This window comes from Palaemon carinicauda, chromosome 28 (genome assembly GCF_036898095.1).
Source record: "Palaemon carinicauda isolate YSFRI2023 chromosome 28, ASM3689809v2, whole genome shotgun sequence".
In the NCBI taxonomy this organism is placed as follows: Eukaryota; Metazoa; Arthropoda; class Malacostraca; order Decapoda; family Palaemonidae; genus Palaemon; species Palaemon carinicauda.
Genome location: NC_090752.1, coordinates 4,124,623 through 4,152,275, shown reverse-complemented (window position 1 = coordinate 4,152,275; position 27,653 = coordinate 4,124,623). Strand labels below are relative to the sequence as shown.

The 27,653-nt window shown below is 37.8% G+C and overlaps 2 long non-coding RNA genes across 7 annotated transcripts in view; one reads left to right on the top strand and one right to left on the bottom strand.

Annotated features, from left to right (window-relative positions):
- Nucleotides 1-15,904, bottom strand: part of LOC137621427 (uncharacterized) — a 315,539-nt gene extending 299,635 nt beyond the window's left edge. For all 4 annotated transcript variants that reach the window (XR_011040218.1, XR_011040223.1, XR_011040222.1 and 1 more), the window contains exon 1: nt 15,829-15,904. This is a non-coding gene — a long non-coding RNA (uncharacterized lncRNA). The remainder of the gene's footprint in view (nt 1-15,828) is intronic.
- The window catches only part of LOC137621428 (uncharacterized), a 337,042-nt gene that overhangs the window by 168,205 nt on the left and 141,184 nt on the right, over nt 1-27,653 (top strand). The gene's annotated exons all lie outside the window — the stretch shown is intronic.

The following is a 27,653-nucleotide window of genomic DNA, read 5'->3' as shown; positions in this document are numbered from 1 at the left end:
GAAAAATCACCCAGCATACAAGTTTTCTAAAAAAACACATCCATTCCTTCAGCTCTATAATACAGTACCTAACCTACTGACAGCGGTGTCTTTAAGACCTCTAAATCAGTAGGCTTGAAAACTATCATCGAATGTTGCTCTATAGGGAAAGAGTCGTGCATGTGGTTTTTCCGTGATTGCGTTTACGGGCACTTTTAAAACAAGGGACACATCGAGACATTTCAAATACTCCTAAACGTCAATCTTTTCCTTCAAAGGTCCTTTCTGCATGGCACTATTATCCTCATTATTATCATTAGCCTACTGGTTTATCTAAAATCCTCGTTGGAAGAGCAAAACACTATAAGACCAATGGCTCCAACAAGGAAGAATGGCCCAGTGAGCAAAAGAAATAAACAACAGTGCTGAATAGGAATGAGGTTTTATATGGAAAAAACTCAGAAGATTTCTTCTAAAATGTCCTTTATTTCCCTCGCAAATAGTTAATAAGATATACCTTAATATAACCTGCATTAATCGGGGCCCTCCAGTGGGAATGGGCGTTTTGAGACGGGGAAATAAAAGGTCAAATTCATTGAAAGCACAATATTAACTATGAAAGAAGTTTTTTCTTATTAGAAACGTAGTTCTGTGTTTTTCTATAATTTTACTCGATAAATTCTAAGAAAAAGTAAACAAAATCAGTATTACAATGGTAATTATTGGTTTTGTTATTGTTACAGACGGAAAAAGCTTTTCTAGTAAAAGTGAGGCGTTTCCTGAAGAAAAACGTCAGTTTTCTTCAAAAATGACACTTTCACTACAAGTTGTGTGTGTGAGGTGGACGTGCTCAGAGGCGCTCCGGACACTTACTGAAATATCTATGGCCATTTACGTGCTTTCCCGTTAAAAATGCGTGTGTATGTGCATGAAGTGCTGCTCTGCCTAGTGAAGTGTTCTTTATCACTTGCAATCCTGTGCTTCTTGTTATAATTGAAAATTTCCCTCTAACCCAATCAGTGCCCGAAATTTCTTCCCCCCTCAGTGCCATTGGCTGCTTTGGTTCAAACAGTGAAAATAAGAATAATAAAAAGAGAGGAGTAACGGTTTGCTCTTCGCTCAGCCTAACCACAAGGTTGACATAGAAAAAATAACCCCGAATGTCGATACTCGCTCTCGTCCCTCCACCCCTCACATACAGAACAATTGTGTTTATTTTATCAATTCTCGTTCTAACAACAGCGATCCGGAGTCCATCACAGATGTCGTGAGAAATCTTTTCACGGAAGAAGATATCACAATTGCATATGTCTCGTGCAAAGACTATATGCCCGACGGCATTCGGAATGATCGAAATGCAAAGAGCCTGACTTCTCAGAAGAAAATCACTCTCATGACAATATGGCTCAAAACCACAACAAATGTTACCATTTGCGCGGATAACCCTTACACCCTACCACCGGCCCAGCCAGCTGACCTCAATATAGTGACTGTACATAACACTGCAGTAAAAGCCTTGGAGTTGTCAATTTCGCTGTCAAATACCTCTGAAGATCTCAGTGCAATCCCTGATGCAATCGCTGCAATGAGGCAGCAAATCAGTGATGTTGTAGGGCTGCAAATCAGTGACGCAATCGCTGCAATGAGGCAACAAATCAGTGTTGCATTGGGTCACCAAATCAATGATGCCATCGCTGCAATGAAGCAGCAAATCAGTGATGCAATGGCCCTGCAAATCAATGGTGCATTCGCTTCAATGGGGCTTAAAATCAATGAAATAACAAATCAAATTGGAGAGTTGAAAGGAAAATGTAATAAGTTGAATGACCCCACGGACCAACCCCAACTGCCACTTGAACAACCCTCATCTGATCCCACGCCCACCTCGGACCCACAAAACACCCGCTCTAGCCTGCCTGTTACAGGGCCAAGGATTGTTACGAAGCAAACACCAGTTTTGGATACCACCACTTCCCCCTCCCCATCGTTAGACAGAAGAGATTCAATAGAAGTACCACCCACTCCTACCTCTCCCCCCTCCCCCCCCCCCCCCCCCCCTACGACCGACTCATATGCCAGAGCGCTAATGTCAAATGCCCAAGACGACGACGAGGGATGGCAGACCTACCAGCGAAAGACAAAGTTCCGACCTGACCGCAACCGCAAACAGGTCAACCAGCATTCATCCGGGAATATCCCCTCTCACCACCGCCCAAAGAGATGCCACGTCGTTGTCCACAACCTGCATTCCTCAGTGACTGGAGATGCCATCAGGCTCCGGGTTAGATATATAACAGGATCAGACCCCCTCATTCTTCATAGCCTCAAGTGTAAGACAGTAGGTCAAGTTGCATACAGGGTTTCCTGTTTATTCATTCATCGAGAGCTCCTGGTAGGCGAAAACTTTGGCCCAGGAGCATATGTGTCCTTTTATGATCTTAAAAGAGATCGCCCTCCCCCAGGGACCCTAGTCCCCCAAATTCACCTACGACAATCAGCCTCCCCCGCCAACGCCCCAGCACCTGCCACACCCACGCCCCCTGAGATTTCTGCTCTTATCTCCAAAGGTCGACGAAATTCATGGAGTCATTAAGTATTTTGTCTTGGAACATATACGGGATCAAGCGGAATTTACCTGTCCTTAATGAGTTCTGCAATGATTTCTGTGGCATTATTGCACTGCAAGAAACCTTACTCCTCCCCATGACCTGGCTATCAGTGATTCGTTTCATGCTGATTATAAGTTTCTCTGTCTCGTCGATGGTTACTCACGACTACATCATTCAAGGTCGTTCGAAAGGTCTCTCATTTCTATGGCATAGATCGCTGGATAAGTGCGTGAAACCAGTGACGTATCAAAGTGACAGACTTCTCGGCCTGCAAGTAACGATCGAAGGTAAAACCATATTAGTGATTAATGCATACTTCCCCTGGGAGTGCCAGTCAAACTTTGATCAGTATTGTATATTACTAGGAGAAGTCCAAGATATTATTGATACCTCTGCTGACCATGTGTGCAAAATAGGAGACTTTAATGCGCTCCCATCTAGACTTTTCTATAATGAATTACAGCGTCTCTGTTCTCAACAATCTATTCAAATTAGCGATGTTGCCATCCTGCCTCCTTCGTCCATTACTTATATACAAAACAGAAATAATATGAACATCACATCCTGGCTTGATCATTGTATTACCACTGACCTCCTGCATAGCTCTATCACTGAATGTATTACAGTATACGATACGACCTTTCGTCTGCATTTGATCACATACCCATACAGATCACATTTCACACACCCTCCCTCCCGGCGGTACCCATCCAAAGGGAGAGGCTACCATCCATCTCGTGGGATTTCTCCAACCTCCAAAAATCCACTGCCTTCAAACGCTTATCTGAAAGTAATCTCCGCTCGATAACAACCTGCTGAAGCCCTGCTCTGCAATACAGTAATCCTAATTGCCACAACAAACAGCATAAACAAACCTAAAGGAATTCTACGTAAATATAATAAATGCCGTAAGGAGCTCGGGAAGAGACACGTTTAGACTCTCTAGAGGTAACCATCGAAACATACCTGATTGGAATGACTTAGTTAAAGACCTCTATTCACACTCTCGAGAAAGGTTCCTTCTTTGGAGGAACGATGTTAGCCACAGAGAAAGGGGTTCTTGCTCTACAGATGAGACAAGCGAGAGCCCAGTTCAAACTTGCTCTTCGTCAATGTCGTAGCAATGAAAATCAGCTACGAGCCGATGCATTGTCCAGAAAATTGACCAACCATAACTTCCCCCATCTTTGGAAAGATATTAATTCACTAAACCCAAAGTCAAACAAATTATCCCAAAGAGTAAGGGATGCAGTTGGCGAAGAATCCATCGCAAGAATGTGGGGGGATCAATTTAGTACCATCCTAAATTGTATAAATGACCAAGATACCCGAAATGAAGTGGATACTCTCATCAATGTCAATATGGATTTTCAATATAGTGACCGTATCTCCCCGAGTGACGTGTGCGAGGCTATCAAGAAATTACCTAGTAACAAGGCACCCGGCTGCGATGGCCTTCCTGCCGAGGCTTTCAAATTCTGCCACCCTATAATTTATATCCTATTTTCTGCACTATTTAATGCCTGTATATTACACCAATATCTCCCCAAAACCCTTCTACTTGTCCACTTAATACCTCTCATAAAAAACAAACTGAAGGATGCCAGTGACCCAGGAAACTACCGCCCCATCGCCATTACAACAATTTCATCGAAAATATTTGAATCTCTTCTGTTCGGTCGCCTTGCACCATTTCTCCACACCGCAGACAATCAATTTGGTTTTAAGACTAACCACTCGACTGACACCTATATATATATTTTAAAGGAGTTATTGAATTTCTATATATCCTCGGCCTCCCCTGTCTACTTATGTTTTGTAGACGTGCGGAAGGCATTTGACAGAGTAAATTATCTGAAACTCTTTTTGAAACTACGCAAAAGGGGAACTCCTCTATATCTCATCGGTATATTATACTGTTGGTTCACAACACAACAGTTCTGTGTCAAATGGGGCAATGTCCTATCCCCGCAATTCGGTTCATCTAATGGTCTCAGGCAAGGAGGCATCCTCTCACCATATTTATTTAATGTTTACACAGACGATTTAAATATCAGACTGAATTCACTTCCCATTGGTTGTACGGTTAATGGCTTTACCATAAATAACCTTTGCTACGCTGACGATATGGTCCTCATATCCCCCTCTGCCCAAGGCCTACAACATCTTATCGACACCTGCAACGCATACGCTAATGAACATGACATAATCTATAATGAATCGAAGACACAGTGCATGTCTGTCCTTCCTAGATCGCTCAGTTTCGTAGAAGATCCACATATTTACCTTCAAAACCATCAGCTAGCATTTGTCAATGATTTTCCTTACCTAGGTCACATCATTACGAAAGATTTAAAGGACACATCTGACATTGAAAACAGGCGACGTAAATTGTGTTGTCAAGGGAACATGGTAACGAGAAGATTTGCCTTCTGCCGCCAAGATATCAAAAAACTCCTATTTCAAACCTACTGCTTTAACGTATACGGCTGCTCGCTATGGGCAAACTATACGCGTGAATCGATGAGACGTATCACAGTCATTCACAATGATATCCTAAGGCGCCTCACCAATACCCCGAGGCACCATTCAGCTTCAGCGATGTTTGTTGAAAATAGACTGGATAACCTAAGAACCATCATTCGTCGCTCTATAGTAAGTCTCACCTCCCGCCTACGATCTAGTGAAAATCCCAATTCAAAATGTGCTTGCAAGTACAGCGAGAATAAAATCCAAAATGTGGGAAACCTGGAATAAGGAAGCGTCAGTACAATGAATTGTATTCACTAATATTTGATAGTGTGGATATGCCAAATCTTCATCACTAAATAACTTTGGTATGATACCCAGTAATGTTATGATAACGTGTTTTATTATGTTACATCTTTGTTGTCTGGATGTCCTGTATTTCCTTCACACCACCTGCTCAGTGACTAGATTTTTTTTTCTCCTCAAGTGTTCTTTCATTATTCAAGCAATTTCTGTTCCAACATATTTATCATTGTCATCTCCATTTTTTTTTTCTTTCTCCCTCTCTTTTTGTTTGCTGATATGTATGTTGTCATCATTGTTAAGCGTTAATTCTATTGTGACTTTGTTATCCAGACCTTAGAACTCTGTGGTCAACCTGCTAATTGATGTTTATAATATATCACTGATATTATTGCATATCTCATCTTTTTTTTTTTTTCACCGATGTCAAAAGTGTAAGATCACTGTACCCTTATTGTAACTCTCTCTGTATATGGCTTTTGCTGAAATAAAGATTATTATTATTATTATTATTATTATTATAAGTGTGCGCAGCCCAGTATGTAACGCTTGCCAGTACATACAGAGTACATACTTTTTTGTTCTATGAGCAAAGCGAGCCCACGGTGAAGCAAAAACCAGTTTTTTTTACTAGTTTACATTGCCCTGTAATACAGTAAAATAATACCCAGGTTCTTGGTTTATTTGCTTTTGAAATGAAGGTTAAATTCATTGGAGGCACATTATTTACGGTTTCATTGTAGTGAATTACATGGCAATGTAACCTAGGAAAAAAACTACTGTTTCTAATAGAAAAAATTACACTCTTCGAAAATGACACTCGTTCCTGTCGCAAATTAATAGTTTCAGAAATATATATACATCTATATCCTACAATGATGGGGGACCCCCAGTGGGAACTCGGGGTTTTGGGTGGGGAAAACATACTGGGGAATCGATATATAAACGTAAAACAAGCCTTTCTTCTCTATACATTACCTTCTTGAAATTATAATAACCGGAGGAAAATACAAAACAGTATATCTGGATAAACTTTGGAGGCGCCGTTACAAACATGGTGTCATGAAAAAATACAGTAACCGGTGCTGCCAACGTCCGATGTAGATCAAATGTTATTTTGTGACCTGTCATACTACTAGGCTAGGTTAGGTGGGTTTGTTAGGTTCTGTGCCCTTTTTGTACTTTTTATATATTGAGTAAAACTTATATGGAGAAATTATTTATATGAAAATATCTATCATTACTATCTTTAGTAATGTCAACGTGCCGTTGGTAACTCTGTGTACCATACGTCAACGTTGGTAACACTGTGTATTATTGGTAACGTTGCTAATGTTATCGTTCGTTCGTAAGAGAAGTGACACCGTGCATCTCAAAGTTATCTGAATTGGTTGATCTGTTTGTTTCCGATTGAAATGAACATCAAATTCGCTTAATTCATGTTATTTACTATAGGAACACAATTATATTTTGTTTCCCCATTTGCGCGGATAACCCTTACACCCTACCTCCGGCCCAGCCAGCTGACTCAATATAGTGACTGTACATAACACTGCAGTAAAAGCCTTGGAGTTGTCAACTTCGCTGTCAAATACCTCTGAAGATCTCCGTGCAATCCCTGATGCAATCGCTGCAATGAGGCAACAAATCAGAGATGCATTGGGTCACCAAATCAATGATGCCATCGCTGCAATGAAGCAGCAAATCAGTGATGCAATGGCCCTGCAAATCAATGGTGCATTCGCTTCAATGGGGCTAAAAATCAATGAAATAACAAATCAAATTGGAGAGTTGAAAGGAAAATGTAATAAGTTGAATGACACCACGGACCAACCCCCACTGCCACTTGAACAACCCTCATCTGACCCCACGCCCACCTCGGACCCACAAAACACCCGCTCTAGCCTGCCTGTTACAGGACCAAGGATCGTTACGAAGCAAACACCAGTTTTGGATACCACCACTTCCCCCTCCCCATCGTTAGACAGAAGAGATTCAAGAGAAGTTCCACCCACTCCTACCTCTCCCCCCTCCCCCCCTACGACCGACTCATATGCCAGAGCGCTAATGTCAAATGCCCAAGACGACGAGGGATGGCAGACCTCCCGGTGAAAGACAAAGTTCCGACCTGACCGCAACTGCAAACAGGTCAACCAGCATTCATCCGGGAAATTCCCCCCTCACCACCGCCCAAAGAGATGCCAAGTCGTTGTCCACAACCTGCATTCCTCAGTGACTGGAGATGCCATCAGGCTCCAGGTTAGGTATATAACAGGATCAGACCCCCTCATTCTTCATAGCCTCAAGTGTAAGACAGTAGTTCAAGTTGCATACAGGGTTTCCTGTTTATTCATTCATCGAGAGCTCCTGGTAGGCGAAAACTTTGGCCCAGGAGCATAGGTGTCCTTTTATGATCTTAAAAGAGATCGCCCTCCCCCAGGAACCCTAGTCCCCCAAATTCACCTACGACAATCAGCCTCCCCCGCCAACGCCCCAGCACCTGCTACACCCACGCCCCCTGAGATTTCTGCTCTCATCTCCAAAGGTCGACGAAATTCATGGAGTCATTAAGTATTTTGTCTTGGAACATATACGGGATCAAGCGGAATTTACCTGTCCTTAATGAGTTCTGCAATGATTTCTGTGGCATTATTGCACTGCAAGAAACCTTACTCCTCCCCCATGACCTGGCTATCAGTGATTCGGTTCATGCTGATTATAAGTTTCTCTGTCTCGTCGATGGTTACTCATGACTACATCATTCAAGGTCGTCCGAAAGGAGGTCTCTCATTTCTATGGCAGAGACCTCTGGATAAGTGCGTGAAACCAGTGACATTTCAAACTGACAGACTTCTCGGCCTGCAAGTAACGATCGAAGGTAAAACCATATTAGTGATTAATGCATACTTCCCCTGGGAGTGCCAGTCAAACTTTGATCAGTACAGTATTGTATATTACTAGGAGAAGTCCAAGATATTATTAACCCGAGAAATGCGGCAATGTCATTTTACTACAGTCCCGTGGTGCGGCTATCTTGACAAAAATACAATGTTTCAGAATCTAACCCATAACTATACCAATGTTTTTGTAGTAACTTCGTGCATGTATCATCCAAATATTTTATCCTACATCTTGTTATTTTGTTATAAACCATCAAAGTTAATTTTAAAGCGCGACGTGGAATCTTGCGTGATGGCCAATGGGTGAGTCTGGATTGTCTTTCAGGGGTGGGGGGGGGGTTGGGTAGTATGTTGGGTATCACCCAAGGTGTCAGGGGACTGTTTGTGCCCGGTAGAGGTTAGCGATTTTTATTTACTACATTCCGTACTATGTAATGAAGGTTTTAGGCTATTTCTAACAAATAGCCTTTACTATATATTGAAAAGTGTCGTGATAAAAAAAAAATTACTTTATATTTTTAAATCCTATGATATAGAATTGTATCTATACCTGAAATAATAATGACAATTTCAGTTGATGTAGTCACATTTACTATTTACAAACACTTTATTTGCTTCGTTTTTTTCCTTTATCTATTCATAAAGTGACTATTGTTACTATTGCAATTATTTTAAATCTGTTCACAATAATATATCATATTTAGAGAGATTATAGATTTTTACTTACAATTTTGATAAACCAACTTAGAATATTTGAAGAAACAAATTGATTAAAAGTAATGCAATAGCAAAGTCTTTTACAAATATATATATATATATATATATATATATATATATATATATATATATATATATATATATATATATATATATATATATATATATATATATGTATGTATATATATATATATTAGTTGTAACCTAAAAAGTCATAATATTTAAAGTACATAAAGAGAGCAATAATTATATCATATTGAAAACATACTATTATTGGAATCTTGTATAGATAAACATAGTAACTAATAAACTCATGACCTGGCCTATGTGTTCAGACTAATTACAATAGGTTTTTATGACATTTTTAAGCATTTGTATATAGTAATGCGTATATCAAAAGCATCTCCGCATATTAAAATATACAGTATATACGGTATATACAAAATATATAGAAAATTCCTCTTGTGGATATACATAATGAAAAAAGGCTATATAAAACATTTCTTAAAAAAATTATTCTCTCTCTCTCTCTCTCTCTCTCTCTCTCTCTCTCTCTCTCTCTCTCTCTCTCTCTCTCTCTCTCTCTCTCTCTCTCTCTCTCTCTCTCTCTCTCTCTCTCTCTCTCTCTCTCTCTCTCTCTCTCTCTCTCTCTCTCAATATTTAATTTGGGTATGCCAGTGACGAAAGTAGTCATGTGAACATAAAGGCACATTACATTATAATAGTAACTCATACTCCTTGTAAATAACCCTCCAGTTACTTATAAACAAACACTCGTGGATATTCAAAACAAAAACATTCGGTATTGTTGGTGTTAATATAAAACTAGGCAACCGCCGTCCTGACGTAGGATTTGAGATTTGCCACAGGTTTTATTTCCCTCCCTACAAAATATATTATGATGTGATATCGTTGGTGTGTATGTGTTTGTATAATGTTATGTTTTTTCTTTTTATCATTTATGTTTCTAATATGTTAATATAAAACCAGTTTTAACTGAAAATAATTACAATTCGCCTTTTTCCCTTGCAAGAAAGTTAAAGTCCATATATGGGGTTTTGTATTAAACATAATTATATAGGTGAAATAAAGTTAAAAACATTAAAATTTCTACCAAAAATAATATTTTATCATAAGAAAAATAATAAAAGTCGAATATGTTTACAAGGGAATTTGCAAGAAGAGATAGAAAATTGTGCTCTGAAGAGGCTTATAGCAGTCTCCCATACAGCCGCTCAAGAGGCTTGTAGCAGTTCTCGGGTTAATGATACCTCCGCTGACCATGTGTGCATAATAGGAGACTTTAATGCGCACCCATCTAGACTTTTCAATAATGAATTACAGCGTCTCTGTTCTCAACAATCTCTTCAAATTAGCGATGTTGCCATCCTGCCTCCTTCGTCCTTTACTTATATACAAAACAGAAATAATATGCCCATCACATCCTGGCTTGATCATTGTATTACCACTGACCGCCTGCATAGCTCTATCACTGAATGTATTATACGATACGACCTTTCGTTTGCATTCGATCACATACCCATACAGATCACATTTCACACACCCTCCCTCCCGACGGTACCCATCCAAAGGGAGAGGCTACCATCCATCTCATGGGATTTCTCCAACCTCCAAAAATCCACTGCCTTCAAACGCTTATCTGAAAGTAATCTCCGCTCGATAACTCAACCTGCTGAAGCCCTGCTATGCAATAATCCTAATTGCCGCAACGAACAGCATAAAACAAAACTAAAGGAATTCTACGTAAATATAATAAATGCCTTAAGGAGCTCGGGAAGAGACACGTTTAGACTCTTTAGAGGTAACCATCGAAACATACCTGGTTGGAATGACTTAGTTAAAGACCTCTATGCACACTCTCGAGAAAGGTTCCTTCTTTGGAGGAACGATGGTAGCCAGAGAGAAAGTCCCCTTGCTCTACAGATGAGACAAGCGAGAACCCAGTTCAAACTTGCTCTTCGTCAATGTCGTAGCAACGAAAATCAGCTACGAGCCGATGCATTGTCCAGAAAATTGACCAACCATGACTTCCCCCATCTTTAGAAAGTATTAATTCACTAAACCCAAAGTCAAACAAATTATCCCAAAGAGTAAGGGATGCAGTTGGTGAAGAATCCATCGCAAGAATGTGGGGGGATCACTTTAGTACCATCATAAATTGTATAAATGACCAAGATACCCGAAATGAAGTGGATACTCTCATCAATGTCAATATGGATTTTCAATATAGTGACCGTATCTCCCCAAGTGACGTGTGCGAGGCTATCAAGAAATTACCTAGTAACAAGGCACCCGGCTGCGATGGCCTTCCTGCCAAGGCTTTCAAATTCTGCCACCCTATAATTTATATCCTATTTTCTGCATTATTTAATGCCTGTATATTACACCAATATATCCCCGAAACCCTTCTACTTGTCCACTTAATACCTCTCATAAAAAACAAACTGAAGGATGTCAGTGACCCAGGAAACTACCGCCCCATCGCCATTACAACAATTTCATCGAAAATATTTGAATCTCTTCTGTTCGGTCGCCTTGCACCATTTCTCCACACCGCAGACAATCAATTTGGTTTTAAGACTAACCACTCGACTGACACCTGTATATATATTTTAAAGGAATGAATGAATTTCTATATATCCTCGGCCTCCCCTGTCTACTTATGTTTTGCAGACCATATTTATTTAATGCTTACACAGACGATTTAAATATCAGACTGAATTCACTTCCCATTGGTTGTACGGTTAATGGCTTTTCCATAAATAACCTTTGCTACGCTGACGATATGGTCCTCATCTCCCCCTCTGCCCAAGGCCTACAACATCTTAGCGACACCTGCAATGCATACGCTAATGAACATGACAATCTATAACGAATCGAAGACACAGGGCATGTCTGTCCTTCCTAGATCGCTCAGTTTCGTAGAAGATCCACATATTTACCTTCAAAACCATCAGCTAGCATTTGTCAATGATTTTCCTTACCTAGGTTACATCATTACGAAAGATTTAAAGGACACATCTGACATTGAAAACAGGCGACGTAAATTGTGTTGTCAAGGGAACATGGTAACGAGAAGATTTGCCTTCTGCCGCCAAGATATCAAAAAACTCCTATTTCAAACCTACTGCTATAACGTATACGGCTGCTCGCTATGGGCAAACTATACGCGTGAATCGATGAGACGTATCACAGTCATTCACAATGATATCCTAAGGCGCCTCACCAATACCCCGAGGCACCATTCAGCTTCAGCGATGTTTGTTGAAAATAGACTGGATAACCTAAGAACCATCATTCGTCGCTCTATAGTAAGTCTCACCTCCCGCCTACGATCTAGTGAAAATCCCAATTCAAAATGTGCTTGCAAGTACAGCGAGAATAAAATCCAAAATGTGGGAAACCTGGAATACGGAAGCGTCAGTACAATGAATTGTATTCACTAATATTTGATAGTGTGGATATGCCAAATCTTCATCACTAAATAACTTTGGTATGATACCCAGTAATGTTATGATAACGTGTTTTATTATGTTACATCTTTGTTGTCTGGATGTCCTGTATTTCCTTCACACCACCTGCTCAGTGACTAGATTTTTTTTTCTCCTCAAGTGTTCTTTCATTATTCAAGCAATTTCTGTTCCAACATATTTATCATTGTCATCTCCATTTTTTTTTTCTTTCTCCCTCTCTTTTTGTTTGCTGATATGTATGTTGTCATCATTGTTAAGCGTTAATTCTATTGTGACTTTGTTATCCAGACCTTAGAACTCTGTGGTCAACCTGCTAATTGATGTTTATAATATATCACTGATATTATTGCATATCTCATTTTTTTTTTTTTACCGATGTCAAAAGTGTAAGATCACTGTACCCTTATTGTAACTCTCTCTGTATATGGCTTTTGCTGAAATAAAGATTATTATTATTATTATTATTATTATTATAAGTGTGCGCAGCCCAGTATGTAACGCTTGCCAGTACATACAGAGTACATACTTTTTTGTTCTATGAGCAAAGCGAGCCCACGGTGAAGCAAAAACCAGTTTTTTTTTCTAGTTTACATTGCCCTGTAATACAGTAAAATAATACCCAGGTTCTTGGTTTATTTGCTTTTGAAATGAAGGTTAAATTCATTGGAGGCACATTATTTACGGTTTCATTGTAGTGAATTACATGGCAATGTAACCTAGGAAAAAAACTACTGTTTCTAATAGAAAAAATTACTCTCTCTTCGAAAATGACACTCGTTCCTATCGCAAATTAATAGTTTCAGAAATATATATACATCTATATCCTACAATGATGGGGGACCCCCAGTGGGAACTCGGGGTTTTGGGTGGGGAAAACATACTGGGGAATCGATATATAAACGTAAAACAAGCCTTTTCTTCTCTATACATTACCTTCTTGAAATTATAATAACCGGAGGAAAATACAAAACAGTATATCTGGATAAACTTTGGAGGCGCCGTTACAAACATGGTGTCATGAAAAAATACAGTAACCAGTGCTGCCAACGTCCGATGTAGATCAAATGTTACTTTGTGACCTGTCATACTACTAGGCTAGGTTAGGTGGGTTTGTTAGGTTCTGTGCCCTTTTTGTACTTTTTATATATAGAGTAAAACTTATATGGAGAAATTATTGGTAAATGTGTAGGAGAGCTCCGCGGAAGATCTTGAAGAATTTAAACACCTACAATTCACTATTATATCATATAGAACGCTTATATAATAGTCAATATATGAGCAGCTTCTATTTAACGAAGATATTCGTGTGTATAGTTATGTTTCACCTGGATTTTTTCTAAGTGTTTGTTTTTGTTTACTGTGTGATGTCTTGGCTAAAATGAGCTGTTTCACCGCCTTACTGCGTATGGCAAACTAGTTCTCAATGCTATTCTAACCAATAACAGGTGTTTTCTTGACGTCACACTGTTTGAAAACCAATCATGGCGGTTTTTACAAATCTAGCCAATGCTGACACTTATTACTTCACTTATCCCTGCTATTTTTCCACCAGTTACCACAGTTTACGTGAAGTTCCGCGGAGGAATATTTTTGCACGTCTCGGATCTCCCTTCAAACTAAAAAGCTCATTTTGCCGTAAAGTATGGAGTAGTTAGCAGGACCTTCATCCCGTTCCGACTGTGTCACTTGTGACAATTGCTTTATTTCTTATGGGGATTTTTGTGTACATTATTCAGGGAAAGTTGATTTGCTAATTGCATTTGCTCAACGTCATGGTTTGATTTTGGCAGAGAAAAAGTGCTCTAATTGTGAAAATGTGTGCCGTATAGATTACAACAAATTAGCATTCCGGTGTGATCGTAGTGTGGTTACTCGTGGGAAAAGGAAGAGGAGGTGCAATTTTTTCGTGTCTTGTTTCAAAGGTAAGTTAGATATTGAGACTAATTTGAAGTTTGTGTTCCTTTTTTTGCAAAAGGCGTTTTCATTTGAATTTGTTTCGTTTGAACTGAAACTCAATGTGGCCTTAAGGGGGGGTCGGAGCCCCCCCCCCCCGGTAGGCCTAGGTAGGGGTACAGGGCCCCATAGGCTAGGTTAGGTGGGTGTCTTAGGTTCGGTGGTGCCCTGAAAATTACTGTGGCCTTAAGGGGGGGTCGCAGGGGGGGCGGAGCCCCCCCCCCGGTAGGCCTAGGTAGGGGTACATGGCCCCCAGGGTAGGGTAGGTAGTTGTATTAGGTTCGGTAGTGCCCCGAAAAATCACTTTTCTCCTCCTCCCCCCACCCAAAAACCCCGCTTCCCACTGGGGTCCCCCATAATTGTAGTAGTAGGTTTATGCTTACATTTTCTGTGTAAGAGTTAGGTGGTTGTAGGAGGATTATCTCACAGTTTCAAGGTAACTGTAGCTCTAATTTACTGTTTTCTTTCGTTTTCTACTTTTAGAAAATTTTAAATCGAGCGCGGAGCTCTCCTACACATTTACCAAATTATTTATATGGAAATATCTATCATTACTATCTTTAGTAATGTCAATGTGCCGTTGGTAACTCTGTGTACCATACGTCAACGTTGGTAACACTGTGTATTATTGGTAACGTTGCTAATGTTATCGTTCGTTCGTAAGAGAAGTGACACCGTGCATCTCAAAGTTATCTGAATTGGTTGATCTGTTTGTTTCCGATTGAAATGAACATCAAATTCGCTTAATTCATGTTATTTACTATAGGAACACAATTATATTTCGTTTCCCCAGTATGTTTTCCCCACCCAAAACCCCGAGTTCCCACTGGGGGTCCCCCATTATCGTAGGATATAGATGTATATATATTTCTGAAACTATTCATTTGCGACGGAAACGAGTGTCATTTTTGAAGAGATCGTAATTTTTTCTATAAGAAACAGTAGTTTTTTTCCTAGGTTACATTGCCCTATAATTCACTACAAAAATACCTTATTTACTACATGGAAAACTATTGTTTCTGTTTAAAACACTGTTCCGTCCACAACTATAATAACAAAAAAACTCCTTACGCTACTACCACATTCATAAGAAACATTGACTAACCTAACCACGACTTGGCAGAGCAAACTATTTCAAGTTTGAAAATACAAGCAGCAATGAAATCCATTTTGAGTATTAATAACCAAACAGTGAGCTTTAAACAAATGTCTTGTAGAATTTCTGGTAATACTCGACAACTTGACCTTTTTTTCCCTACCCGTTTAGGATTCCATTAACTTGAAAGACCAAAACCTACACTTTCATTAAGAGTACTTTTACATCAGTAACAACAATTATATTTAAGCTAACTGTATATTAATAAATAAGAGTATGTTGGCACCGAACAATAAAACCTCAATTACCTGTCCTTCACAAGAAATTAAACTTATACATTGACACTTTAAATTTGATGTCTGACAAATGGCGACTGACGGGTCCTACCTTTAACTCGATATTCCGGTTCCAATATTTCAGAAAAGTTATATCTTCTTCTGTTTCAATATACAGTCGTTTCTTGAGAAAGATAATTTATATTGCTTTTCATATATAATTCTTGTGATATGAAACTTATCATACTAAATATGGTTAAAAAGAAATATGATACTCTTTTCAAAGATCTTCAACAAACTCGCTTGTGATATGGCCCAAATGGCTGGGGGTAAGGGTGGGGTGCTAAGGATGTAATGGATGGGGGGGGGGGGGGGGGGGGTTTGAAAGAACCGGGGGGGGGGGGGAATTGAAAATTGAACCCAAATGGTTGAATAAATCAATAATATTTTTTTTAGAAGATATTTAACATAGGGATAGGGGGAGCTAAGACAAAATGGGGGATGGATAGTAGCTGAAAAACCAGGGAAAAAGGAGGATTTTGTAAATTGAACTAAACTGCCTTTTTTTTACATACAAAACTTGGGAATAATTTTCAGAAATGAATCGTCCATGCAAATGAAAACGAATTATCGCATATGTTAATCATTTGTAAAGCAATGTACAAATGATTATTATTATACCTTCCTAAGCTACAACCCTAGTTGGAAAAGCAGGAGTCAATAAGCCCAGGGACCCCAATAGGGAAAATAGCCTAGTGAGGAAAGGAAACAAGGAAAAATAAAATATTTCAAGAACAGTAACATCAAAATAAATATTTCCTATATAAACTATAAAAACTTTAACAAAACTAGAAGAAGAGAAATTAAATAGAATAATATGCCCGAGTGTACCCTCAAGCAAGAGAACTCTAACCCAAGACAATGAAAGACCATGGTATAGTTTGAATGAACATTATACAAGAGCGTAGAGACGGTAAATTACAAAACTAAAGACGTTACGTACCATCAAAACTAAAAGTGTTTATAACTCTCGAGATATTTTGATAAACAACAGAACTATAGGCCTAAGGCCTACCTCTATAAATGGCGTTTAATGAGATAAGTTTCCTTATGAATTATAAGGTGTATGCACACACACACACTATATATATATATATATATATATATATATATATATATATATATATATATATATATATATATATTACAGATGTAATCTTCTTTAGCACGAAGATAACTTAATATGCGGTAGTCTACATAAGGAAAATTGAAAAGATGTGTATATGTAGAAATGCTCTACAGTTTCGTCCGCCAATGGACCTCTTCTTGGAGAGAGAGAGAGAGAGAGAGAGAGAGAGAGAGAGAGAGAGAGAGAGAGAGAGAGAGAGAGAGAGAGAGAGAGAAGGGGGGGGCACTGCCATAACAATAGTTACTGGTAAATCACGGACAATGGAGGGACAAAAAAGCGTGAAAAAGGGCTCAGCGTTTGAACTGTGAATAGTGTGCATGACTCGTAACATGAATGGAATCAATTTGCTGAATATAATGCACAAAACCATTGCGAAAAATATTACGAAACGAGATAATGAATAGGACATGTTTAGTGTTCGATTTTTATGGGTTTATAATGTAATTGAGCTCTATAGTATTTGGGTTAAGGCAACTGAGTATAAGTGTTACAATATTTCCAATATTCTATCCTGTTCGTAATACTAGGCTTGCAGTTAATTCTAATAGCCAGGCCTTCTCCATCATGAGGCTCAATACTACACAGTATTCTAGAAGTTTTATTCCAGCTGTTACCAAGTTGTGGAATGATTTTCCTAATCGGGTAGTTGAATCAGTAGAACTTCAAAAGTTCAAAGTTGGAGCAAATGTTTTTATGTTGACCAGGCTAACATGAGTCTTTTTATAGTTTATATATGACATATCTGTTTTTGACGTTGTTAATAGTTTATAGAGGACATATCTGTTTTGACGTTGTCACTGTTTTTAGAATGATTTATTGTTAATTTATTCTCATCATTTATTTATTTCCTTATTTCTTTTCCTCACTGGGCTATTTTTTCCTATTAGAGCCCTTGGGCTTATAGCATCTTGCTTTTCCAACTAGCGTTGTAGCTTGGCTAATAATAATAATAATAATAATAATAATAATAATAATAATAATAATAATAATAATAATAAAGAACTGGATCATATGTTGCAAGATATACTTATTATAATTGACGATCTCACTGCACCAAAAGAAGCATAGAAAACGAGGAGACTGAAATGTGTGGATGAGCCATTTTGGACTTAAGCAGCCCATTCACGATCAGTAATTACTGAAGGAATTCCTTCAGTAATTACTGATCGTGAATGGGCTGCTTTGGATGAGACAATCAAATTGTACTGTATATAGAGGGTGTGATTTTGGAGGTGGGGGGGGGGGGTTAAAGACACTAACCTAAGATCAAAGTTCAGGACCAGAGGAAGGAATGGGTGAGAACTATTTCGTAAAACTATTTAACTATTTGTACGTAAACTTTGGATGCTTGACATATTTTTGGGACTGGGGCGAAAAAAAGAAAATTGGCAGGAAAGAATACAATGTTATCTCATTCTGTCTTTGCAACTGAAGGATGAAATTACTTGCATGTTTTCATGAGGATGTATGTTGCAGAGGCAAGGGACAGTGACATTGCCCCATAGAGCAGGGGAATACCCTAGAGACTGACCATATATATATATATATATATATATATATATATATATATATATATATATATATATATATATATATATATATATATATATATATATATATATATATACACACACATACATACATACATACATACACACACACACACACACACATATATATATATATATATATATATATATATATATATATATATATATATATATATATATATATATATATATATATATGATTGGCGCCAAAGCCCCTCTCCACCCAAGCTAGGACGAAGGAGGGCCAGGCAATGGCTGCTGATGACTCAGCAGATAAACCTATAGGCTCCCCCAAAACCCCCATCCTTAGCTCACAAGGATGGTGAGGTTGCAGCGGCCATAGAAACGAAAGAGTTTGAGCGGGACTCGAACCCCAGTCTGGCGTTCACAAGTCAGGGACGTTACCACATCGGCCACCACAACCCAAATCACCATCGTTTCACAGGTATAAGTATATTACACCTTACTCTCATTGTATCTTTAAGACTTGGACCTTGATATATCTTAATTATATTCATTTCCACAGGGAAAAGATACGCTACATCATAATTCTTAATCCAGAATGTAATAATAAAATTACAAAATCATTAAATTCTCATAATATTCATACGCCATGAATATTTTAGACTCGCCTCCTAAACTACATGAAACCAAAATTATCATTTAGGTAATACAAAATTACAACTTACGGGAAAGTAATACTTCTGAAATTCTACTATACTATTGTTGTATGGCAAATATCTCGTCACTCTGCTCTCACAATCTACTACTACACTCGTAATAAAAGAATTGATATTAGTAATATGGAACCGATTTGAAAGACATACAGAAAATTACGAACAATATTATTTCATCAGGCAGACCAATTTTCATATATGAAATTGATACTTTATTTTAATTCCATATAAAATGAATAAATTCAAATTACTTCTGCTATAGAAATATTATGACAATAATGTTCTCTTGACCATAATAATTACTGCATGAGTTACCCATACAATAAGTTTTCTCTAAAGGTTTCCTTACATAGAAAACGGTTATGAGTGGGTAACAACATTATTATTAGGTGTATAGTGTTTATTAATTGTTTTATCTATCATTCACAACCTTAATTGCAGGATTTTAATCTTCTCTGCAAGTAATAAAACCTTATAATCTTATAAAAAAAACTTAAATTTTTTCCTTAGGACTATTCAAGCTATCAATGTTATTTATTGGCCTTAATCGGAAAAAACATATGAGATCAGTCCACAAGAACAAATCCTAAGAAAAAATATTTACGCTTAGCGACTAAGTAGACACGATAGCTCCAATTATCAAATATGCATAACAATGAATAAATCTCTTAAATATTCCTCCAAATTGATATCATACCATAATCTCATAGACAGCCTATTAGAAAGAGAATGTAGATCCTATGTGAACAATTATGAAAATTAAGGTAAAAATGGCACAAAACCTAGGAATGAATGAATGATTTAAAGTTTTCAGGCATCCTGACATCTAAGGTCATTGACGCCGGTAACATTTAATTTATATATACAAAAGTAAAAAATGAAATAAAATAAAAAATTAAAGAGTATTCAATTAAAATCATAAAAATTGAATGTCATAAAAGTTAAATATTTTTCAGAAGACCTGCTTCTGAAAGAAATCTAAAAATGCCACTTGCATGGTAGGACACATCATTTCCAAGAATCTTGGCAAGGATGAACCTGCCACCCTCACCTCGAGCCTCAAACAAAACCTAGGAGCTTTATGAAAATGCTGTCGATATATATCAATGAGTTTTAATCAACTTATCGAACCCCCAGTGACCGAATTGATAGCATTTTATATGAACTACCCATATTGGGTAAACAAATAAATATATATACACAAAAACTCGTGTGATTTATAAAGATATTCAACTCAAAATGAGATATAGCCCTAGAATCCAAGATAACCCAACGTCCATATTATTATTATTATTATTATTATTATTATTATTAGTAGTAGTAGTAGTAGTAGTAGTAGTAGTAGTAGTAGTAGTAGTAGTAGTAGTAGTAGTATCATTATTATTATTACAAGCTAAACTTCAGCCCTTATTGGAAAAGCAAGATGATATAAGCCCAAGGGCTCCAACAGGGAAAAATAGCCCAGTGAGGAAAGGAAACTAGGAAATAAATAAACTACAAGTGAAGTAATAAATAATCAAAATAAAATATTTTAAGAACAGTAACAATATTAATTCAGACCTTTCATATATAAACTATAAAATCTTAAATAAAAAAAGAAGATAAATAAGATAGAACAGCATGCCCGAGTGTACCCTCAAACAAATTATTAATATCCTTGTTTAAGGGTACACTCGGGCACGCTGTTCTATCTAATTTCTCTTCCTCTTGGTTTTCTGTTTAAGATTTTATAGTTTAACTTATAGATAAAAGGTCTAATTTAATATTGTTACAGTTCTTAAAATATCTTGGTCAAATTCATGGCACCTTTAACCTGTCTGCTAGAATACATTTGTTCTGAGGATAAAAAACGTTAATAGCTTTTCCTAAAGACCCTACATTTTCCTCTATTATTATTATTATTATTATTATTATTATTTGCTAAGCTACAACCCTAGTTGGAAAAGCAGGATGCTATAAGCTCAGGGTCTCTAAGAGGGAAAACAGCCCAGTGAGGAAAGGAAACAAAGAAAAATAAAATATCTTAAGAACAGTAACAACATTAAAATAAATATTTCCCATATAAACTTTAACAAGAAAATAGCCCAGTGAAGGAAGGAAACAAGGAAAAATAAAATATTTTAAGAACAGTAACATTAAAATAAATATCTCCCATATAAACTTTAAAAACAAGAGGAAGAGAAATAAGATAGAATAGTTCGCCCGAGTGTACCCTCAAGCAAGAGAACTCTAGCCATTAAAGGCCCTGTAATCTTTTATGCCATCCGTTCAGATACTCCTGTCCTTAATAGTAATATTTCTAGGAAGGGAAACTACAAATGTTACCCTGTTGCTAGTTTGCATAGAATAATTGGTGCTCTTCCAATATGTGATCTACCTGGGTGTTTCTCTTCCAATATGTGATCTACCGAGTTGTTTACATTCCAATATGTGATCTACACAATAACAACCCATATTTCCCCAACGAACTTGCAAACGACGGGGTTTTTAAACCACGTAGTTGTTTACCCAATAACTATCCATTATTAACCATTAAACATAGAAAAATATCTAGTTGTCAGCATTCCAGTATAAACCAAACAATCTGTCGTTATTTTTATCTTGATCGTCGAGACAGAAATACACTTCTACCAATGATAATTTGTGCACAAGGATCAGTAATACATTCAGACGAGTGGACGGCTTATAGCACCTTGAATTCTCATGGATTTGTACACTCCACTGTTAACCATCAGCGGCATTACGTCGACCCAAACACTGGAACGCATACCCAATCAATTGAAAGATCGTGGTTAGATTCAAAATCAAAATGTTGCAAACGATGAGAGGTACTGCTAAACATATGCTTCAGTCACATCTGGATGAATACTGTTATAGAATGATGAGAAAAGAATCTGTAGATTTATATTCTGACTTTTTAAATGATATTAGAGAGGTCTATCGTTAAATGGCTTGATTTTTACCTTTTTCCATTTTTGCTATCGTTAAATGTCTATTATTTCCTTTTTAAATTTTTCATTAAATATAGTCGATAATAAATTTTTTATTTTTATTTTGTCTACTTTTTTCCAGGTAAATCACATGCCATGATCAGTAGATCAATAGTAGATCACAAACCGTCGGTAGATCACATATTGGAAGAGCACCGAATAATTGCTCCCATTAAGAAAGGCAAAGAGGTTGGTTCTATGCATAATACTAAGTTAGGTTTTGCATTTATCGATATTAGAAGGAATTATATGACAAAAGTTTCAGTATGTGTTTTTAAATATAATTTATAAGAAAATTCTACTGGGGTGTATGTATGATAGCGGCCACTTGTATTGTAGAGCCCAGTTGTAAGTTTAGAGAACTAATCCCTCTCCTACTTCCTGCTTCATAATCCTCAGCCATGTAGGCCTGGGTCTTTCTACTCTTCTAGTGACTTGTGGAGCACATTTGAAAGTTTGGTGAACTAATCTCTCTCCTATTCAGCCATGTAGGCCTGGGTCTCCCAACTCTTCAAGTGCCTTGTGGAGGCCAGTTGACCCTTACACCCTTCAAAAGCATAATGAAGATCCGTACGAAATTATACGAAAACCTTCATTGAATTGAAATATTTCATTCAAGGTAGATAAAGCTCGGCGAGGAAGAAGAGATGATTCCAACGATTAATTTGGCGCAAAAAAAAGAAGCGATTTTTGAGAATGAATGAATGATTTAAAGTTTTCAGGCATCCTGACATCTAAGGTCATTGACGCCGGTAACATTTAAATTATATATACAAAAGTAAAAAATGAAATAAAATAAAAAATTAAAGAGTATTCAATTAAAATCATAAAAATTGAATGTCATAAAAGTTAAATATTTTTCAGAAGACCTGCTTCAAAAGAAATCTAAAAATGCCACTTGCATGGTAGGACACATCATTTCCAAGAATCTTGGCAAGGATGAACCTGCCACCCTCACCTCGAGCCTCAAACAAATATCTATTCCGCAAGATGTTATAATTGGGGCATTCGGTCAACAAATGCCTTACTGTTAGAGGTACTAAACAGTTGTCACAATACGGTTGGTGTTGGCCCTTCAGCAGAAACTCATGTGTCAACCGAGTGTGACCAATACGGAGACGACAAAGAGACGTCTCCCATTTTCGGGGCATCATATTATACCTCCAAGGAGATATGTCATTTGTTACTTCCCTCATTTTATTGCCATCTTGACTATCCCATTGCTGTTGCCATTTATTGCAAACCAATTTCTTGATGTCAGGTAAGAAATCATTACAGGGAATGGGATACCTTCTTGGCAGCAACTCGGATGCAGCCTCCTTAGCCAGTGAATCTGCCTTCTCATTCCCGGACACACCTACATGTGCTGGAACCCAACAAAATTGAACTGTTATACCTCTCCGTCCAATAAGGAAAAGCCATTCTAAAATCTTTAAAACTAGAGGGTTATTAGAATTAAAAACTTCCATAGCTTGAAGGACACTCCTTGCATCACTAAAAATTGTAAAATTACCCTCCTTCTCAAACGCTATTTTCTCAATAGCAGTTAATATGCCATACAGTTCGGCAGTAAATATGGAAGCGGTCAGAGGAAGTGCACCTCTACAATTAAAACCATTACTATGTACTCCAAATCCAACGCCAGCATCAGATTTGGAGCCATCAGTATAGATAAAAGTTGATCCTCTATGTTCTTTAACATGTTCATTAAAAAGAGACCTGGCTTCTATGTCTGACATATTCTTCTTATCTCCAATAAAATATTTACAAAAAGATATCTCTGGTAACTTCCATGGAGGCGTTGATGATACCTTGAATGGAAGTATCTTACTTCTAATTATATCCAGACTATTTAATAATCGTTTCACCCGAAAGCCATAAGGTTGAGGAGATTTTGGGTGCAACTCAAAGTATGATGCGTGTCTTACAAGGCTTGCAGTCTGAAAGGCTAGAGAGTTAGGGAGTCTTTGCAATCTAAACCAATACCGAAGAATGGAAGACATTCGGTAAAGGTCTAGAGGTAACTCTCCAGCATCAACAAGGAGACTTGGGATAGGCGAGGTTTTAAAAGCTCCAGTAGACAATCTAATACCTGCATGATGTATCGAATCTAATATTTTTAACCGGCTTGAGGTGGCTGAAGAATATACCTCACAACCATAACTAATTTTGGAAAAAATCAAGGCCTTGTATAATTTTAAAATAGTATTGCGGTCTGCCCCCCATGATGTATGGGACAATACTTTTAAGATATTCAGAGCTTCAACACATTTAGCTTTTAGCGCTTTTAGGTGAGAAACCCAGGTAAGTCTACAGTCAAATATCAAACCTAAAAATTTGGTTTCCGATACACATGGTATCCGTTGACCTTTAATGTATATATCCGGGTCTGGATGTACTCCCCGGATACGACAAAAATGGACAATGGTAGTTTTACTTGTCGAGAACTTAAATCCATTCATGTTAGCCCACTGGATAATTTTATCAATAGAGAGTTGGATTTTTCTCTCAACCATTGCCATTCTAGTGCCAGCAAATGATATTGAGAGATCATCCACAAATAATGTTGAGAGAACATCCTGGGGAATGGCTGAGGATATCCCATTAATTGCTAGTGCAAAAAGGGTTACACTCAGCACACTACCCTGAGGAACTCCTTCTTCCTGGCACTTACTCTCTGATAGACTTTCCCCCACTCTCACTTGAAAAACTCTACGTGAAAGAAATGCCTGAATAAATAGTGGCAGCTCTCCTCTCAATCCCAATTCATGAATGGTTTTAAGAATACCATATCTCCATGTGGTATCATATGCCTTTTCAAGGTCAAAAAATACTGTAACATGGTGCTGTTTGGAAGCAAAGGCTTCACAAATAGAAGACTCAAGTCGTATCAACACATCAGTCGTTGAGTGCATTTTTCGGAATCCACATTGAATTGGTGATAAAATACCTTTCTTTTCAAGGTACCATATCAGCCTTGCATTGACCATCTTCTCCATGATTTTACATAAACAAGATGTCAATGCAATAGGACGATAGTTTGCTGCTAAAAACTTGTCTTTACCGGGTTTTAAAAAGGCTAAAATAATGGCTAGTTCCCAAACACTTGGGTAACTATGATCATGCCATATTCTATTAATAATGCTTAAAATAAATAGCTTTGTATTAAAATGGACATGTTTAATCATTGCATATGGAATTCCATCGGGTCCAGGGGCTGTATCGTTGCAATGAGCAAGTGCGGAATCAAATTCTCTTTCAGTGAAAGGAGAATTATACGACTCTTCCCTTCTTGTTGCAAAATTTAAAATTTTATTTTCTTCAGTGCTCCTATACTGGTGACCAGGGGCTCCTTCACACTTGCTGGATACATTTGAAAAATTATTAGCCAAGGCATTGCTAACTTCATTTGCTTCAGTTACATACTGGCCATTCACCTTCAACACTGGTGGTGGGTTGGGGGTGAATTTGCCAGCTATCTTTTTTACTTTCCTCCACACAGAAGATGGTGGTGTTCTACTGTTAATGGAGGAAACAAAAGACATCCATGACTGGCGCCTTGCTTCTTTCATGGCACGACCGAACTGTGCTCTACATTTCTTGTACATAATTAAATTCTCATCAGTTCGGAGTCTACGCAATCGTGTTAGAGATCTTCTTGTGGCTCTGTGGAGTGCAGTTAGTTCTGAAGACCACCACGGGACTGGTCGTCGTTTGAATAACCCTGTTGTTTTGGGAATTGAATTGACTCCTGCTGTATGAAGAGTTCCATTCAGCAGGTCTATAGCATCATCAATACTTTCAAACTTTCCTGCTCTCCCTTCGATTTCACTTAGCTCGGAAAATTTAACCCAGTCTGCCTTGTCTAGATTCCAACGTGGCGATCTTTGCAAAGGTGGACCCTTGTTGGTGTTTATAATGATTGGTGCATGATCACTAGTATGCCAATCATCTAATGTCCTCCAATCAAAATCAAGAAGGCAGTTAGAGCTTGCAATTGAAAGGTCAATGCATGACAAAGTACCTGTCTGAACATGGAAGTGCGTGGGCTCTCCTGTATTAAGGAGCCCCACATCCTCATTCTCCACAATTGATGAGATAATATTGCCCCCTGTGTTGGCCAAAACATCACCCCATAAAGGATGTCTACCATTCATATCTCCCAGTAAGAGAAAAGGTTGAGGGAGTTGTTGAATAACTTCTGCTAAATCATCATATAAAATATCATCATTTGGAGGTAAGTACAGAGAGCATATTGTATATTTTCTCCCTATATCAATTTGTACAACTGCCTGCAGGGTTGTACGTATAGACATGGGTATTTGGGGAACATCTCGACGAATGTACATGAGACTTCCGCTATGGCTCCCTGCTTGTTGATTATATGGTGTTCTATAGCTAACATACTCTCGAGGACTAGGAGTGTTAGAATCAAGCATACTTTCCTGTAGACATACTATTATGGGGGAATGCTCATGAATTAGGAGCTTAAGTTCTTCATATTTCGCCCTCAAACCCTGACAGTTCCATTGCAAAATGGAGGAGAAAACTATGGATTATTTCTGGAAGACATCTTGGGTGAGGTCTTCCCATTAGCAGTTTTTAATCTAACATTATTACTTGTAGGTTTCTTCAGAGATGGTCTTGTTATGTTGGGTTTTACGTTGGAGTTTTTCTTTGTATCTTTTTTATATATTTGTTGAGGGGGATGGTGGACCTCAACTTGAATTTCTGATTTATTTAAATTGTCTTCTGGTTGATCGCCAACATCAACAGACAAAACATCATATTTATTTGATGTCATAATTCTAGTATTTCTTATGGAAGGGGGTGAGAGAGATGGAGGTCTCTCTCTTTTACGATTAATAGGTTGCAAGTTACCAGGTTTTTGTACCTTCCCCACTACAGATACACCTGATAACTTGGTGTCAGGTGGAATCTCCATTAAATCAGGCAAGGATATGGCCTGGGAGAGGTTAGTACTATCCTTTGTAATGGGGGACAAAGGTTTGATAGTGGTGGGCAATGTCTTTTTGTTGATACTCAATGATAAATCTTTAGGAGGAGATGTTCTTGTCTTATGCAGCACTTTATCAATAGATGGTGAATTCCTTTTTCGAGAACTACCTACAGTAGTAGGTGGGTGAGATGATTCCCGAGGAACTTTTTCTCCTGTTTTTAATGTTTTTGCATAAGTATTAGATTTATTTAATAATCTCTTGGCATGCCCCACGCTTACATGTTCAATAATTGATTTATTGAGGGCAGCCTCTTCTAACTTATAAAATTGGCAGCTCCTATCATTAGATTTATGATTAGAGTTGCAGTTTAAGCACCTTGCCTCAAGTGTACAATCCCCATGGTAAATTTTGGAGCAAGTATTACAAATTTTTTCATTATTGCAAACTTTGGAAGGATGTCCAAATTTAAAGCAATTATAACATTGCAGTGG